Source organism: Convolutriloba macropyga, chromosome 12 (assembly GCF_964194025.1).
Source record: "Convolutriloba macropyga chromosome 12, txConMacr16.3, whole genome shotgun sequence".
Lineage (NCBI taxonomy): Eukaryota > Metazoa > Xenacoelomorpha > Acoela > Convolutidae > Convolutriloba > Convolutriloba macropyga.
This window is the reverse complement of record NC_134479.1, coordinates 43,146,120-43,163,618: the sequence shown is the minus strand read 5'-3', so window position 1 is coordinate 43,163,618 and position 17,499 is coordinate 43,146,120. Positions and strand designations below refer to the sequence as shown.

The window sequence follows — 17,499 nt, the reverse complement described above, 5'->3', positions numbered from 1 at the left end:
AGGACCACGTCAAAACTAATCTTATACTGCAAGGGATCTAGCTGTTAGGATAAAAAAAATTATCGCGAAGGTCTTCTAATTTTCTGTTCGGACTTACTCTGTAACTAATCACCCAAAAGAAATATCACCTGCACTTGAAAGCTTTTTTAGAAAGTTTAACTTAAAATTCTAATGATGTTTTGGATTTTTTCATTTTGTGCCCCAAACTTAGTGCGTCCATATTTATTTGCAAGTGCCAATGATCTACTGTGTAATGACACGTGCTCTGTGACTTTGGGGTGCATTATGTAATGGCGGGGAGGTACAAACGGAAAAGATCCGTTTTTACCTAAATTAATACTGTCGTATTGAGTTTGCAGGTAATTTTTTTACGCAAATTTCACGTATCATTTTTTGCAGGTAATTTTCAGGTATTTTTAGCTGCAATTTTGCTTACCTACAAAAGTTGCAAATAATTTTAAACAGTCGTTTTTTTGTGTACGACCCTGGTAAACGTTGCAGAAACTCTCGGATCTTTTCCGTTTGTGTCCCCCAGTACGTTATATGCCCCCAGTTACAGAGCACGGTTCATTACACACTAAACCTTTATGTGAAAATATGGCATGTGCGTCTGGAGGTGCAAATAATATGCACCCACTAAGCTTGGGGGGGGGAGTTAGGGGGCACAAACGGAGAAGATCCCAACTCTATTTTTGGAGGGCTATGCAAAAAGCTGTTAGAACAAAATTAACAAGAAAAGCCTTTGAAATTTTGTTTGATCGTAGTTGTTAACGAAGTCACGTTCACAAACACCGAATGACTATTTGTATAAATCTGAGACAGTTAGTGGTGGCACATTCACTTCTGGTGCCATCAAATCCCTCTTCGTCTGATCCACATATTTACAGATATCATACTTGCAGTCCACGATCCCATCCAGACAATTCATGTCCGGTGTGCAGTAGAATCTTTTACTCATTACATTATTTGCTTCAGAAATGATCAACAGACAGAAAGAGATCAAGAGCACGTCCCAGGTTGAGGTCCAGACCAAAATTGCTTCTGATCAGACTTTCCAGACCAAAATTATCTCTGATCAGACTTTCCAGACCGAAATTATCTCTGATCAGACTTTCCAGACCGAAAATATCTCTGATCAGACTTTCCAGACTCAAAGTGTTCTGATCAGACTTTCCAGACCGACGGAGTTCTGATCAGACCATCTCCAGACCATGGTCCAGACCCAAAATCAGACCATTGCCCAGACCTTAATCAGACTATGTTCAGACTCAAGTGCGCTCGAAGAGGTTATGATCAGACCCAGTTGCGCTCGAAGCATTTATGATCAGACCCAACTGCGCTTGAAGTCATTTATGATCAGACTGAAGCGCGCTCGAAACCAGTTCTGATCAGACTCAAGTGCGCTCGAAATAGTCTGATCAGAGACAGATTTTAATTATGAACAAATATCTTAATTAGCTATAATATATTCATTTCATGAAACCTGATGTTTGCAATATTTAATTCATGTCAGGAAAAACCAATTATAAAAGTATTGCTAAAGAATACGAAACCCAACTGTTGAGAACAAATTTTATTTACTATACCGATCAGTGTATATTTCTGACTCAATGGATGAGTTTAGACAGTTTTCCATAAGAAACACCGTGGTCTCCAGTTAATCAAAATTTCCTCTGAAGGGGACCGGCATTTGCTATCGGCTGGACTCCTTTTTTTCTGATCAGAGCTCTCGGACTTTAGATTAGTCTCTGATCAGAGCGCTGCTTTCTTGTTGCCTCTTGGCGGAGCCAACATCTCTCAGTAGAGAAAAAGAAACAAAAACATGAAAAAAATAAGGCGCTTGAAATGGTCCCTGATCAGACCCAATTGCGTTCGAAAACATTTCTGATCAGACCCAACTGCGCGCGAACCGTTTATGATCAGACTCAATTGCGCTCGAATGCGCTTCTGATCAGACCCAATTGCGCTCGAACTCTTTATGATCAGACCCAAGTGCGCTCGAAGAGGTTATGATCAGACTTTCCAGACCAAAATGACCTCTGATCAGACCCTCTCCAGACCATGATCAGACCGCAGTGCGCTCGAAATTCGGAAAAGACCCTGTAATTTCGGTCTGGGAACACACGGGTGTGCGCTCGACTGGGTCTGATCAGAAGTCAATTTGGGTCTGGACCTCAACCTGGGGTAGCCAACCACAGTTATCTGAAAAAAAATATCTTTTATTTGGGTCTTTCTCAATCTTATAACCTAATCTGTTTACTAACCAACATCCCCCCAATAAAAGTGGGGCATGAACTATCAACATATGTCGCAACCCTTTGAGAGGGGCATACTAGATGTGGTGAGAGAACCTATACCACCCAAATCATGACAAATATCCCATAATGGGGCACCATAATGAGGCATAATTTCGCGAAGAGGCAGTAGCCCCCACTCCCTAATCATGACAAATATACCATAATGGGGATTAATTTCAAGAAGGGGCAAAATAGAGGTGATCAGATAACTTATGCCCCGACCTCCAATCATGAAAAAAATACCATAATGGGGCATAACTTCGCGAAGGCGTCGATTAGAAGTGGTCAGATAACTTATAGCCCCCAACCACAATCATGACAAATATACCATAATGGGGCATTATTTCGCGAAGGCGCAGAAAAAAAAGTGGTCAGATAATTTATGGCCCCCAACCCCAATCAAGACAAATATACAAAAATGGGACATAAATTCGCGAAGGGGCAGAATAGAAGTGGTCAGATAACTTATAGCCCCATCCCCATTCTTGATAAATATAGCATATTGTTGCATAAATTCGCGAAGGGGCAGAATAGAATTGGTCAGATAACTTATAGCCCCAACCCCCAATCATGAAAAAAATACCATAATGGGGCATAATTTCGCGAAGGGGCAGAAAAAAAGTGGTCAGATGACTTTTATCCCCATCCCCATTCTTGACAAATATAGCATATTGGGGCATAAACTCGCGAGGTGGCAGAATAGAAGTGGTCAGATAACTTATACCCCTATCCCCATTCTTGAAAAATATACCATATTGGAGCATAATTTCGCGAAGGGCAGAATAGAAGTGATCAGATAATCTATAGCCCGAATAGAAAAAAGTGGTCAGATATTTTATGGCCCCCAACCGCAATCAAGACAAATACACCATAATGGGACATAAATTCACGAAGGGGCAGAATGGAAGTGATCAGATAACTTATGCCACCACCCCCAATCAAGAAAAATATACCATAATGGGGCATAACTTCGCGAAGGGGTCGATTAGAAGTGTTCAGATAACTTATAGCCCCCACCCAAAATCATGACAAATATACCATAATGGGGCATAATTTCGCGAAGAGGCAGAAAAAATGTGGTCAGATAATTTATGGACCCCAACCCCACTCAAGACAAATATACAATAATGGACCATAAATTCGCGAAGGGGCAGAGTAGATTGGTCAGATAACTTATAGCCCCCAGCCCCAATCTTTACAAGTATACCATATTGGGGCATAATTTCGCGAAGAGGCAGAATGGAAGTGGTCAGATAGCTTACACCCCCATCCTCATTCTTGACAAACATAGCATATTGGGGCATAAAATCGCGAAGGGGCAGAATAGAAGTGGTCGGCTAACTTAATGTCCCCACCCCCAATCATGACAAATAAACCATCATGGGGCATAATTTCGCGAAGGGGCAGAATAGAATTGGTCAGATAACTTGATGCGCCCACCCCCAATCATGACAAATATACCATAACGGGGCATATTTTCGCGAAGAGGCAGAAAAAAAGTGGTCAGATAATTTATGGCCCCCAGCCCCAATCAAGACAAATATACCATAATGGGACATAAATTCGCAGGGTGGCAGAATAGAAGTGATCAGATAACCTGTAGCCCCCACCCACAATCATGACAAATATACCTTAATGGGGCATAATTTCGCAAAGGTGCAGATTAGAAGTGGTCAGATAACTTAATGCCCCCATCCCAATCATGACCAATATACCTTAATGGGGCATATTTTTGCGAAGGGGCAGAATAGAGGTGGTCGGATAACCTCGACCCCCCATCCCCATTCTTGACAGATATACCATACTGGGGACTAAACTCGAGAAGGGGCAGAATAGAAGTGGTCAGATAACTTATAACCCCATCCCCATTTTTGACAAATATACCATATTGGTGCATAAACCCGCAGAGGGGCAGAATAGAAGTGCTCCGATAACCTAATGCCCCAACCCCAATCATGACAAATATACAAAATTGGGGCATAATTTCGCGAAGGGGCAGAATAGAAGTGCTCCGATAATTTGTAGCCCCCACCCCGAATCATGACAAATATACCATAATGGGGCATAATTTCCCGAAGGAGCAGAATAGAAGTGGTCCGATAACATATAAGCCCCATCCCCATTCCTGACCAATATACAATAATGGGGCACAATTTTGCGAAGGGTCAGAATAGAAGTGGTCAGATAACATATAACCCCCACCCACAATCATGACAAATATACAATAATGGGGCATAATTTCGCGAAGGGGCAGAAAAATAGTCGTCAGATAATTTGTGGCCCCCAACCCCAATCAAGACAAATATACCATAATGGGACATAATTTTGCGAAGGGGCAGAGTAGAAGTGGTCAGATAACTTATAGCCCCCAACCCCAATCTTTATAAATAAACCATTATGGGGAATAATTTCGCGAAGAGGCTGAATGGAGGTGGTAAGATAACTTATACCCCCATCCCCATTCTTGATAAGTATACCATAATTGGTCATAATTTTGCGAAGGGGCAGAAAAAGAGTGGTCAGATAATTTTTGGCCTCCAACCCCAATCAAGACAAATATACCAAAATGGGACATAATTTCTCAAAGGGGCACAGTAGAAGTGGTCAGATAACATATAACCCCCAGCCCCAATCCTTACAAATATACCATAATGGGGCATAATTTCGCGAAGAGGCAGAATGGAAGTGGTCAGATAACTTATACCCCCATCCCCATTCTTGACGAATAGAGCAAATTGGGGCATAAAATCGCGAAGGGGTAGAATAGAATCGGTCAGATAACTTATAGCCCACACCCCCAATCATGACAAAAATACCATAATGGGGCATAATTTCGCAAAGGGGTAGAAAAGAAGGGGTCAGATAACTTAAAGCCCACATCCCCAATAATGGAATATATACCATAATGGGGCATAAATTCGCGAAGGGGCAGAATGAAAGTGGTCAGATGATTTATACCCCCATCCCCATTCTTGACAAATATACCATATTGGGGCATAAACTCGCGATGTGGCAGAATAGAAGTGGTCAGATAACTTATACCCTCATCCCCATTCTTAAAAAATATACCATGATGGCGCATAATTTCTCGAAGGGGCAGAATAGTATTGGTCAGATAACTTATAGCCCCCAACCCCCAATTATGACAAATATACTATAATGGGGCATAATTTCGTAAAGGGGTAGAATAGAAGGGGTCAGATAACTTATGGCCCACATCCCCAATCATGAAAATTATACCATAATGGGGCATAATTTGGCGAAGGGGCAGAATAAAAGTGGTGAGATGATTTATACCCCCCAACCCCATTCTTGACAAATATACCATAATGGAGCATAAACTCGCGAGGTGCCAGAATAGAAGTGGTCAGATAACTTATACCCCCATCCCCATTCTTGCCAAATATGCAATATTGGAGCATAAACTTGCAAAGGGACAGAATAAAAGTGATCAGATAACCTATAGACCCCACCCACAATCATGACAAATGTACCTTAATGGGACATAATTTCGCGAAGGGGCAGAATAGAAGTTGTCAGATAACTTATAGCTCCCACCCCTAATCATGACAATTATACAATAATGGGGCATAATTTTGCGAAGGGGCAGAATAGAAGTGGTCAGATAACTTAATGCCCCCACCCCAATCATGACAATTATACCATAATGGGGCACAGTTTTGCGAAGGGGCAGAATAGAAGTGGTCAGATTACCTATAACCCCCATCCCCATTCATGACCAATATACCATAATGGGGCACAATTTTGCGTAGGGGCAGAATAGAAGTGGTCAGATAACTTAATGCCCCCACCCCAATCATGACAACTATAACAAAATGGGGCACAGTTTTTTCGAAGGGGCAGAATAGAAGTGGTCAGATAACATATAAGCCCCATCCACATTCCTGACCAATATACCACAATGGGGCACAATTTTGCGAAGGGTCAGAATAGAAGTGGTCAGACAACTTAATGCCCCCATCCCCATTCTTGACAAATATACCATTTTGGGGCATAAACACGCGAAGGAGAAGAATAGAATTGGTAAGATAACTAATACCCCATCCCCATTCTTGACAAATATACCATATTGGTGCATATACTTGCAAAGGGACAGAATAGAAGTGATCCGATAACTTATAGCGCCCATCCCCAATCGTGACAAATATACCATAATGGGGCATAGTTTTGCGAAGGGGCAGAATAGAAGTGCTCCGCTAATTTTTAGCCCCCACCCCGAATCATGACAAATATACCATAATGGGGCATAATTTCCCGAAGGAGCAGAATAGAAGTGGTCAGATAACATATAAGCCCCATCCACATTCCTGACCAATATACCACAACGGGGCACAATTTTGCGAAGGGTCAGAATAGAAGTGGTCAGACAACTTAATGCCCCCACCCCAATCATGACAAATATACCATAATGGGGCATAATTTCTTGAAGGGGCAGAATAGAAGTGGTCAGATAACCTATACCCCCATCCCCATTCTTGACAAATATACCATTTTGGGGCATAAACACGCGAAGGAGCAGAAAAGAATTGGTAAGATAACTAATACCCCATCCCCATTCTTGACAAATATTCCATATTGGTGCATAAACTTGCAAAGGGACAGAATAGAAGTGATCCGATCACTTATAGCCCCCACCCCCAATCGTGACAAATATACCATAATGGGGCCTAATTTCGCGAAGAGGCAGAATAGAAGTGGTCAGATAATTTATTGCCCGCACCCCAATCATGTCAAATATAACACAATGGGGCATAATTTCGCGAAGGGGTAGAATAAAAGTGGTCAGATAACTTATAGCCCCATCCCAAATCATGACAAATATACCATAATGGGGCATAATTTTGCGAAGGGGCAGAAGAGAAGTGGTCAGATAACTTAATGCCCCACCCCCATTGTGACAAATATACCATAATGGGGCATAATTTCGCGAAGGGGCAGAGTAGAAGTGATCAGATAAGCTATAACCCCCATCCCCATTCCTGACCAATATACCATAATGGGGCACAATTTTGCGAAGGGGCAGAATAGATGTGGTCAGACAACTTAACGCCCCCACCCCAATCATGACAAATATACCATAATGGGGCATAATTTCGCAAAGGGGCAGAATAGAAGTGGTCAGATAACCTATACCCCCATCCCCATTCTTGAAAAATATACCATATTGGGGCCTAAACTCGCGAAGGGGCAGAAAAGAAGTGGTCAGATAACATATAAGCCCCATCCACATTCCTAAATAATATACCACAATGGGGCACAATTTTGCGAAGGGTCAGAATAGAAGTGGTCAGACAACTTAATGCCCCCACCCCAATCATGACAAATATACCATAATGGGGCATAATTTCTTGAAGGGGCAGATTAGAAGTGGTCAGATAACCTATACCCCCATCCCCATTCTTGACAAATATACCATTTTTGGGGCATAAACACGCAAAGGAGCAGAATAGAATTGGTAAGATAACTAATACCCCATCCCCATTCTTGACAAATATACCATATTGGTGCATAAACTTGCAAAGGGACAGAATAGAAGTGATCCAATAACTTATAGCCCCCACCCCCAATCGTGACAAATATACCATAATGGGGCATAGTTTTGTGAAGGGGCAGAATAGAAGTGCTCCTATAATTTGTAGCCCCCAACCCGAATCATGACAAATATACCATAATGGGGCATAGTTTCCCGAAGGAGCAGAATAGAATTGGTCAGATAACATATAAGCCCCATCCACATTCCTGACCAATATACCACAATGGGGCACAATTTTGCGAAGGGTCAGAATAGAAGTGGTCAGACAACTTAATGCCCCCACCCCAATCATGACAAATATACCATAATGGGGCATAATTTCTTGAAGGGGCAGAATAGAAGTGGTCAGATAACCTATACCCCCATCCCCATTCTTGACAAATATACCATTTTGGGGAATAAACACGCGAAGGAGCAGAATAGAATTGGTAAGATAACTAATACCCCATCCCCATTCTTGACAAATATACCATATTGGTGCATAAACTTGCAAGGGACAGAATAGAAGTGATCCGATAACTTATAGCCCCCACCCCCAATCGTGACAAATATACCATAATGGGGCTTAATTTCGCGAAGAGGCAGAATAGAAGTGGTCAGATAATTTATTGCCCGCACCCCAATCATGACAAATATAACACAATGGGGCACAATTTCGCGAAGGGGTAGGATAGAAGTGGTCAGATAACTTATAGCCCCACCCCAAATCATGACAAATATACCATAATGGGGCATAATTTTGCGAAGGGGCAGAATAGAAGTGGTCAGATAACTTAATGCCCCACCCCCATCGTGACAAATATACCATAATGGGGCATATTTTCGCGAAGGGGCAGAGTAGAAGTGATCAGATAAGCTATAACCCCCATCCCCATTCCTGACCAATATACCATAATGGGGCACAATTTTGCGAAGGGGCAGAATAGATGTGGTCAGACAACTTAACGCCCCCACCCCAATCATGACAAACATACCATAATGGGCATAATTTCGCAAAGGGGCAGAATGGAAATGGTCAGATAACCTATACCCCCATCCCCATTCTTGAAAAATATACCATATTGGGTTCTAAACTCGCGAAGGGGCAGAAAAGAAGTGGTCAGAAAACTTATACCCCATCACCATTACCGAGAAATATACCATATTGGTGCATAAACTCGCAAAGGGGCAGAATAGAAGTGCTCCGATAATTTATAGCCCCCACCCCAATCATGACAAATATACCATAATGGGGCATAATTTCGCAAAGGGGCAGAATAGAAGTTGTGAGATAACTTTTAGCCCGAACCCAAATCATGACAAATATACCATAATGGGGCATAATTTTGCGAAGGGACAGAATAGAAGTGGTCAGATAACTTAATGCCCCCACCCCCATCATGACAAATATACCATAATGGAGCATATTTTCGCGAAGGGGCAGAGTAGAAGTGATCAGATAAGCTATATCCCCCATCCCCATTCCTGACCAATATACCATAATGGGGCACAATTTTGCGAAGGGGCAGAATAGAAGTGGTCAGACAACTTAATGCCCCCACCCCAATCATGACAAATATACCATAATGGGGCAGAATTTCGCGAAGGGGCAGAAAAGAAGTGGTCAGATAACCTATACCCCCATCCCCATTCTTGAAAAATATACCATTTTGGGGCATAAACACGCGAAGGAGCAGAATAGAATTGGTAAGATAACTAGTACCCCATCCCCATTCTTGACAAATATACCATATTGGTGCATAAACTTGCAAAGGGATAGAATAGAAGTGATCCGATAACTTATAGCCCCCACCCCCAAACGTGACAAATATACCATAATGGGGCCTAATTTCGCAAAGGGGTAGAATAGAAATGGTCAGATAACTTATAGCCCCCCCCCCCCAAATCATGACAAATATACCATAATGGGGCATAATTTTGCGAAGGGGCAGAAGAGAAGTGGTCAGATAACCTATACCCCCATCCCCATTCTTGAAAAATATACCATTTTGGGGCATAAACACGCGAAGGAGCAGAATAGAATTGGTAAGATAACTAATACCCCATCCCCATTCTTGACAAATATACCATATTGGTGCATAAATTTGCAGAGGGATAGAATAGAAGTGATCCGATAACTTATAGCCCCCACCCCCATCGTGACAAATATACCATAATGGGGCATAATTTCGCGAAGAGGCAGAGTGGAACTGATCAGATAAGCTATAACCCCCATCCCAATTCCTGACCAATATACCATAATGGGGCACAATTTTGCAAAGGGGCAGGATAGAAGTGGTCAGACAACTTAACGCCCCCACCCCAATCATGACAAATATACCATTATGGGGCATAATTTCGCAAAGGGGCAGAATAGAAGTGGTCAGATAACCTATACCCCCATCCCCATTCTTGAAAAATATACCATATTGGGGCCTAAACTCGCAAAGGGGCAGAAAAGAAGTGGTCAGGTAATTTATACCCCATCACCATTCTTGAGAAATATACCATATTGGTGCATAAACTCGCAAAGGGGCAGAAAAGAAGTGCTCCGATAATTTATAGCCCCCACCCCAATCATGACAAATATACCATAATGGGGCATAATTTCGCAAAGGGGCAGAATAGAAGTGGTCAGATAACTTGTAGCCCCCATCCCCAATCATGACAAATATACCATAATGGGGCATACTTTAGCTAAGCGGCAGAATAGAAGTGGTCAGATAACTTAATGCCCCCAGCCCCAATCATGACAAATAAACCATCGTGTGGCATAATTTCTCGAAGGGGCAGAATAGAAGTGGCCAGATAAATTATATCCCCCTTCCCAAATCATGACAAATATACCATAATGGGGCATAATTTTGCGAAGGGGCAGAGAGAAGTGGTCAGATAACTTAATGACCCCACCCCCATCGTGACAAATATACCATAATGGGGCAAAATTTCGCGAAGCGGCAGAGTAGAAGTGATCAGATAAGCTATAACCCCCATCCCCATTCCTGACCTATATACCATAATGGGGCACAATTTTGCGAAGGGGCAGGATAGAAGTGGTCAGACAACTTAACGCCCCCACCTCAATCATGACAAATATACCATAATGGGGCATAATTTTGCGAAGGAGCAGAGTAGAAGTGATCAGATAAGCTATAACCCCCATCCCCATTCCTGACCAATATACAATAATGGGGCACAATTTTGCGAAGGGGCAGAATAGAAGTGGTCAGACAACTTAATGCCCCCACCCCAATCATGACACATATACCTGAATGGGGCATATTTTTGCGAAGGGGCAGAATAGAGGTGGTCGGATAACCTCGACCCCCCATCCCCATTCTTGACAAATATACCATACTGGGGACTAAACTCGAGAAGGGGCAGAATAGAAGTGGTCAGATAACCTATACCCCCATCCCCATTCTTGAGAAATATACCATATTGGTGCATAAACTCGCAAAGGGGCAGAAAAGAAGTGCTCCGATAATTTATAGCCCCCACCCCAATCATGACAAATATACCATAATGGGGCATAATTTCGCAAAGGGGCAGAATAGAAGTGGTCAGATAACTTGTAGCCCCCATCCCCAATCATGACAAATATACCATAATGGGGCATACTTTAGCTAAGCGGCAGAATAGAAGTGGTCAGATAACTTAATGCCCCCAGCCCCAATCATGAAAAATAAACCATCGTGGGGCATAATTTCTCGAAGGGGCAGAATAGAAGTGGCCAGATAAATTATATCCCCCTTCCCAAATCATGACAAATATACCATAATGGGGCATAATTTTGCGAAGGGGCAGAGAGAAGTGGTCAGATAACTTAATGCCCCCACCCCCATCGTGACAAATATACCATAATGAGGCAAAATTTCGCGAAGCGGCAGAGTAGAAGTGATCAGATAAGCTATAACCCCCATCCCCATTCCTGACCTATATACCATAATGGGGCACAATTTTGCGAAGGGGCAGGATAGAAGTGGTCAGACAACTTAACGCCCCCACCCCAATCATGACAAATATACCATAATGGGGCATAATTTTGCGAAGGAGCAGAGTAGAAGTGATCAGATAAGCTATAACCCCCATCCCCATTCCTGACCAATATACCATAATGGGGCACAATTTAGCGAAGGGGCAGAATAGAAGTGGTCAGACAACTTAATGCCCCCACCCCAATCATGACAAATATACCTGAATGGGGCATATTTTTGCGAAGGGGCAGAATAGAGGTGGTCGGATAACCTCGACCCCCCATCCCCATTCTTGACAAATATACCATACTGGGGACTAAACTCGAGAAGGGGCAGAATAGAAGTGGTCAGATAACCTATACCCCCATCCCCATTCTTGAAAAATATACCATATTGGGGCCTAAACTCGCGAAGGGCAGAAAAGAAGTGGTCAGATAACTTATACCCCATCACCATCATGACAAATGTACCATAATGGGGCATAATTTTGCGAAGGAGCAGAGTAGAAGTGATCAGATAAGCTATAACCCCCATCCCCATTCCTGACCAATATACCATAATGGGGCACAATTTTGCGAAGGGGCAGAATAGAAGTGGTCAGACAACTTAATGCCCCCACCCCAATCATGACAAATATACCTGAATGGGGCATATTTTTGCGAAGGGGCAGAATAGAGGTGGTCGGATAACCTCGACCCCCCATCCCCATTCTTGACAAATATACCATACTGGGGACTAAACTCGAGAAGGGGCAGAATAGAAGTGGTCAGATAACCTATACCCCCATCCCCATTCTTGAAAAATATACCATATTGGTGCATAAACTCGCAAAGGGGCAGAAAAGAAGTGCTCCGATAATTTATAGCCCCCACCCCAATCATGACAAATGTACCATAATGGGGCATAATTTTGCGAAGGAGCAGAGTAGAAGTGATCAGATAAGCTATAACCCCCATCCCCATTCCTGACCAATATACCATAATGGGGCTCAATTTTGCGAAGGGGCAGAAAAGAAGTGGTCAGACAACTTAATGCCCCCACCCCCATCATGACAAATATACCATAATGGCGCATAATTTTGCGAAGGAGCAGAGTAGAAGTGATCAGATAAGCTATAACCCCCATCACCATTCCTGACCAATATACCATAATGGGGCACAATTTTGCGAAGGGGCAGAATAGAAATGGTCAGACAACTTAATGCCCCCACCCCAATCATGACAAAATATACCATAATCGGGCAGAATTTCGCGAAGGGGCAGAAAAGAAGTGGTCAGATAACTTAATGCCCCCACCCCCATCATGACAAATATACCATAATGGGGCATAATTTTGCGAAGGAGCAGAGTAGAAGTGATCAGATAAGCTATAACTCCCATCCCCATTCCTGACCAAAATACCATACTGGGGCACAATTTTGCGAAGGGGCAGAATAGAAGTGGTCAGACAACTTAATGCCCCCACCCCAATCATGACAAACATACCATAATGGGGCAGAATTTCGCGAAGGGGCAGAAAAGAAGTGGTCAGATAACCTATACCCCCATCCCCATTCTTGAAAAAAATTCCATATTGGGGCCTAAACTCGCGAAGGGGCAGAAAAGAAGTGGTCAGATAACTTATACCCCATCCCCATTCTTGATAAATATACCATAATGGGGCATAATTTCGCAAAGGGGCAGAATAGAAGTGGTCATATAACCTATACCCCCATCCCCATTCTTGACAAATATACCATATTGGGGCCTAAACTTGCAAAGGGACAGAATAGAAGTGATCCGATAACTTATAGCCCCCGTCCCGAATCGTGACAAATATTCCACAATCTGGCTTATTTTCGCAAAGGGGCAGAATAGAAGTGGTCAGATAACTTGTAGCCCCCATCCCCAATCATGACAAATATACCATAATGGAGCATACTTTAGCTAAGCGGCAGAATAGAAGTGGTCAGATAACTTATTGCCCGCACCCCAATCATGACTAATATACCATAATGGGGCATAGTTTCGCGAAGGGGCAGAATAGAAGTGGTCAGACAACTTAATGCCCCCACCCCATTCATAACAAATATACCTTAATGGGGCATAATTTTGCGAAGTGGCAGAAAAGAAGTGGTCCGATAGCCTATACCCCCATCTCCATTCTTGACAAATATACAATATTGGAGCAGAATTTCGCGAAGGAGCAGAATAGAAGAGGTCAGATAACTTAGCCCCCACCCCTAATGATGACAAATATACCATAATGGAGCATAACTTTGCGAAGGGGCAGAATAGAAGTGGTCAGATAACTTAATGCCCCCAGCCCCAATCATGACAAATAAACCGTCGTGGGGCATAATTTCTCGAAGGGGCAGAATAGAAGTGGCCAGATAAATTATATCCCCCTTCCCAAATCATGACAAATATACCATAATGGGGCATAAATTTGCGAAGGGGCAGAGAGAAGTGGTCAGATAACTTAATGCCCCCACCCCCATCGTGACAAATATACCATAATGGGGCAAAATTTCGCGAAGCGGCAGAGTAGAAGTGATCAGATAAGCTATAACCCCCATCCCCATTCCTGACCTATATACCATAATGGGGCACAATTTTGCGAAGGGGCAGGATAGAAGTGGTCAGACAACTTAACGCCCCCACCCCAATCATGACAAATATACCATAATGGGGCATAATTTTGCGAAGGAGCAGAGTAGAAGTGATCAGATAAGCTATAACCCCCATCCCCATTCCTGACCAATATACCATAATGGGGCACAATTTTGCGAAGGGGCAGAATAGAAGTGGTCAGACAACTTAATGCCCCCAGCCCAATCATGACAAATATACCTGAATGGGGCATATTTTTGCGAAGGGGCAGAATAGAGGTGGTCGGATAACCTCGACCCCCCATCCCCATTCTTGACAAATATACCATACTGGGGACTAAACTCGAGAAGGGGCAGAATAGAAGTGGTCAGATAACCTATACCCCCATCCCCATTCTTGAAAAATATACCATATTGGGGCCTAAACTCGCGAAAGGCAGAAAAGAAGTGGTCCGATAACTTATACCCCATCACCATCATGACAAATATACCATAATGGGGCATAATTTTGCGAAGGAGCAGAGTAGAAGTGATCAGATAAGCTATAACCCCCATCCCCATTCCTGACCAATATACCATAATGGGGCTCAATTTTGCGAAGGGGCAGAAAAGAAGTGGTCAGACAACTTAATGCCCCCACCCCCATCATGACAAATATACCATAATGGGGCATAATTTTGCGAAGGAGCAGAGTAGAAGTGATCAGATAAGCTATAACCCCCATCACCATTCCTGACCAATATACCATAATGGGGCACAATTTTGCGAAGGGGCAGAATAGAAGTGGTCAGACAACTTAATGCCCCCACCCAAATCATGACAAAATATACCATAATGGGGCAGAATTTCGCGAAGGGGCAGAAAAGAAGTGTTCAGATAACTTAATGCCCCCACCCCCATCATGACAAATATACCATAATGGGGCATAATTTTGCGAAGGAGCAGAGTAGAAGTGATCAGATAAGCTATAACTCCCATCCCCTTTCCTGACCAATATACCATAATGGGGCACAATTTTGCGAAGGGGTAGAATAGAAGTGGTCAGACAACTTAATGCCCCCACCCCAATCATGACAAACATACCATAATGGGGCAGAATTTCGCGAAGGGGCAGAAAAGAAGTGGTCAGATAACCTATACCCCCATCCCAATTCTTGAAAAAAATACCATATTGGGGCCTAAACTCGCGAAGGGGCAGAAAAGAAGTGGTCAGATATCTTATACCCCATCCCCATTCTTGATAAATATACCATAATGGGGCATAATTTCGCAAAGGGGCAGAATAGAAGTGGTCATATAACCTATACCCCCATCCCCATTCTTGACAAATATACCATACTGGGGCCTAAACTTGCAAAGGGACAGAATAGAAGTGATCCGATAACTTATAGCCCCCCGTCCCGAATCGTGACAAATATTCCACAATCGGGCTTATTTTCGCAAAGGGGCAGAATAGAAGTGGTCAGATAACTTGTAGCCCCCATCCCCAATCATGACAAATATACCATAATGGGGCATACTTTAGCTAAGCGGCAGAATAGAAGTGGTCAGATAACTTATTGCCCGCACCCCAATCATGACTAATATACCATAATGGGGCATAGTTTCGCGAAGGGGCAGAATAGAAGTGGTCAGACAACTTAATGCCCCCACCCCATTCATAACAAATATACCTTAATGGGGCATAACTTTGCGAAGTGGCAGAAAAGAAGTGGTCGGATAGCCTATACCCCCATCTCCATTCTTGACAAATATACCATATTGGAGCAGAATTTCGCGAAGGAGCAGAATAGAAGAGGTCAGATAACTTAGCCCCCACCCCTAATGATGACAAATATACCATAATGGAGCATAACTTTGCGAAGGGGCAGAATAGAAGTGGTCAGATTACTTATAGGCCCTACCGTCAGTCATGACAAATATACCATAATGGGGCGTAATTTTGCGAAAGGGCAGAATAAAAGTGGTCAGATAACTTAATTCCCCCACCCCAATCATGACAAGTATACCATAACGGAGCATAATTTCGCAAAGGGTCGGATAAGAAGTGGTCAGATAACCTTTACCCCCATCCCCACCCCTGACAAATATAAAATAATGGGGCATATTTTTGCGAAGGGGCAGAATAGAAGCAGTCAGACAACTTAATGCCGCCACCCCAATCATGACAAATATACCATATTGGGGCATAATTTCGACAATGGGCAGAATACAAGTGGTCAGATAACTTATAGCCCCAACCCGCAATTATGACAAATATACCAGAATGGGGCATAATTTTGCGAAGGGCAGAATAGAAGTGGTCAGATAACTTGTAGCCCCCATCCCCAATCATGACAAATATACCATAATGGGGCATACTTTAGCTAAGCGGCAGAATAGAAGTGGTCAGATAACTCATTGCACGCACCCCAATCATGACAAATAAACCATAATGGGGCATAATTTCGCGAAGGAGCAGAATAGAAGTGGTCAGACAACTTAATGCCCCCACCCCAATCATAACAAATATACCTTAATGGGGCATAATTTTGCGAAGGGGCAGAAAAAAAGTGGTCAGATAGCTTATACCCCCATCTCCAATCTTGACAAATATACCATATTGGAGCAGAATTTCGCGAAGGAGCAGAATAGAAGTGGTCAGATAAATTAGCCCCCACCCCCAATGATGACAAATATACCATAATGGAGCATAACTTTGCGAAGGGGCAGAATAGAAGTGAAGTGGTCAGATTACTTATAGGCCCTACCCTCAGTCATGACAAATATACCATAATGGGGCTTAATTTTGCGAAAGGGCAGAATAGAAGTGGTCAGATAACTTAATTCCCCCACCCCAATCATGACAAATATACCATAACGCAGCATAATTTCGCAAAGGGGCAGATAAGAAGTGGTCAGATAACCTTTACCCCCATCCCCACCCTGACAAAAATAACATAATGGGGCATATTTTTGCGAAGGGGCAGAATAGAGGCGGTCAGACAACTTAATGCCCCCAACCCCAATTATGACAAATATACCATAATGGGGCATAATTTTGCGAAGGGCAGAATAGAAGTGGTCAGATAACTTAATGCCCCCACAACAATCATGACAATT

At 43.0% G+C, this 17,499-nt stretch overlaps 1 long non-coding RNA gene across 1 annotated transcript in view; it reads right to left on the bottom strand.

Moving 5' to 3' along the window:
• Positions 1–726: 726 nt before the first annotated feature.
• The window catches only part of LOC142350767 (uncharacterized), a 52,235-nt gene continuing 35,462 nt past the window's right edge, over positions 727–17,499 (bottom strand). Inside the window, exons 2-3 of the long non-coding RNA XR_012760906.1 lie at positions 2,174–2,202; positions 727–969 (exon numbers count right to left, since the gene is read on the bottom strand). This is a non-coding gene — a long non-coding RNA (uncharacterized LOC142350767). The remainder of the gene's footprint in view (positions 970–2,173; positions 2,203–17,499) is intronic.